Raw genomic sequence first — 2500 nt, 5'->3', positions numbered from 1 at the left:
TATAGTAGGTATAGGTATAAAGATATGAAGGAAGCAGACCATGATCCAACCCGATCATACAACACACAATGATGAGTGAGGGTTTTAAGATTTGTTATGAATAGTGTCTAAAGCATGTAAACACTGAAGATGCATGCATGTATATGAATGGTAAATGGACTGCATTTATATAGCACTTTCAACAGACCCATGGTCACCAAAGCGCTTTACATATTGCCTCACATTCACCCCTTCATACACCGACGGCGGTGTCAGCCATGCAAGGCCATCCAGCTCGTGGGGAGCAGCTGGGGTTAGGTGTCTTGCTCAAGGACACCTCGACTCTTGGTCAGGTGGAACCGGGGATTGAACCACCAACCTTCCAGTTTGTAGACAACCCACATGAACCACTGAGCCACTGCCGCACCATCACCATACAACATCACCATAGTCCAGTACAGACATAGAAGTGGCTGCAGCAAGCCTCTTTTTTGCCTCAAAGGAAAGACAGGATTTGATTCTAAAGTAAAAACCCAATTCAATATGTTTATCAGTTGCTGAACATGAGGGCCAAAGGAGAGAGCGTCATCAATTACAATCCCAAGATACCTATACTGAGACACTAACTCAATCTCCTAACCTTGGGACGTAGGAATAGGCAGAAGATTATGAGGGATTGATTTTGATTTAGAAAACAACATGAATTTTGTTTTATCAGCATTTTTTTATTCAAATAAGTTACACTGAACAATATTAAACGCAAGCTGTAACTGAGAGACAGCCAGACTGGGTGTGGATGCTGAACCATATATAACTGTATCATCAGCGTAATAATGAAAATTTACATTATGAACATTTTGATCTATATTATTTATATATAGAGTAAATAGGAGTGGTCCTAGGACTGACCCCTGTGGCACACCTTTAGTTAAACCCTTCTGCTTGTACACACTGAGTTCTGTTTGAAAGATAGTTATTAAACCAACCAATCGTATGTTTAGATAATCCAATACTGACAAGTCGTTGTATCAGTAAGGTATGATCAACAGTATCAAATGCTTTTGATAGATCGATGATTAAGGCTGCACAGTGTTTCTTGTTATCAACAGATTCAGTCAAATCATTTAGTACTTTTAGGGCTGCCGTAGTTGTGCTATGTTGTTTTCTAAAACCAGATTGAAAATCAGACAGGGTATTATTAACAGACAGAAAGTCCAGAAATGTTTTGAGGACTTTGGCCAAGACTGATAGCTTGGACATGGGCCGGTAATTATTTGGGTGTGTGGGATCTCCGCCTTTAAACGGGGGAAGAACAAAAGCTGATTTCCATATAAGTGGAATTTCATTTAAGACAAGAGAAAGGTTAGAAATATCAGAGTTGTCAGAGTTGGGGCAATAAAATCAGCTGCTAGCTTTAAAATGTAAGGTTCCAATTTATCAGGACCTGCCGATTTAGAAACATCTAAAGATTTAAGGGTTTTGCACTCTTCAGAGATTGTTGAATGATTGACTAGACACGAAGCTCTCTGACTGAACAATCGAAGGGTTCACATGAGCACCATTAATTGAATCAAACAAAAAACAGAAGCTATGATGTGTTCATTGAAACAATTAAGCATTTTTACTTTATCAATGATTGTATGAGAGCCCTTATTAATACATGATGGAAGTTCTATACCTTTATTATTTTCAGTTAATGATTTAACACTTTTCCTAAATTTTGATGAATTGTTTAGATTGTGAGATGTTTGCATTGTGCAATCGCCTGAAATCAAGCCAGACTGAATTTAAGTCGGTTTTGCTAGCGTTTGCCCATGCCAGGCTGCACTCATGAAGCATGTTTGAGTAAGGTTGAGAAAACCGTGCATTATTCCGACCCTTCACCCATAACTTTTGAGAGGTGCTGTTTGTTGACTAAAGCAGAAAAAAAATGCATAAAAACGTTCCCAGGCGATTTCAAGGTCAGGAATTAAATTAATTTGTTCCCACTCCAAATTATTCAAATCGTGTAGGAACCCTTGTTCTGAGAAATGTTTTATGTTACGCTTGGTTATGATGGGTTTGGTTTTAGGAATTTTTGTCTGTCTAACCGTTGCGATGACACTTGATGTCATTCGCAAATATGGATGCATTTGGATACTTATGGGCAGTGTTTGTTAAGATTAGATCTTTTAGTGATGCTTTTTCTGGACATTTTAGGTTCGGTCTAGTGGGCTTGTCAACAATCTGAAAAAGATTCAATGCATCGCAGTAGGTTTTAAACTCATCAGTTGCTGAATGCAACCAATCCAGTTTAAATCACCAAGAACTACCAATTCTTTAGTATTGTAAACCCTGTAAAAAATAATAGTAATACTTTTTTAGATGGAATAGTTTATTGAATCTTTAGACAATGATATTATATGATACTCATAATTTTTAATAGAATGATGTCTGGATAATCAATTATCTGCTTCAGTCCAGCTGAAATATTACTAACAATATCAAAGTTTGGTCCCACTTTATTTTAAGTGGCATTAAG

General features: G+C 37.4%; 1 protein-coding gene across 1 annotated transcript in view; it reads left to right on the top strand.

Moving 5' to 3' along the window:
* LOC308702760 (phosphatidylinositol 4,5-bisphosphate 3-kinase catalytic subunit alpha isoform) overlaps positions 1-2500 on the top strand; it is a 51019-nt gene that overhangs the window by 1126 nt on the left and 47393 nt on the right. The gene's annotated exons all lie outside the window — the stretch shown is intronic.

This window comes from Scardinius erythrophthalmus (assembly GCF_964197995.2).
Source record: "Scardinius erythrophthalmus genome assembly, chromosome: 15".
NCBI classification, from domain to species: Eukaryota; Metazoa; Chordata; class Actinopteri; order Cypriniformes; family Leuciscidae; genus Scardinius; species Scardinius erythrophthalmus.
This window is presented reverse-complemented; position numbering and strand designations above follow the sequence as displayed.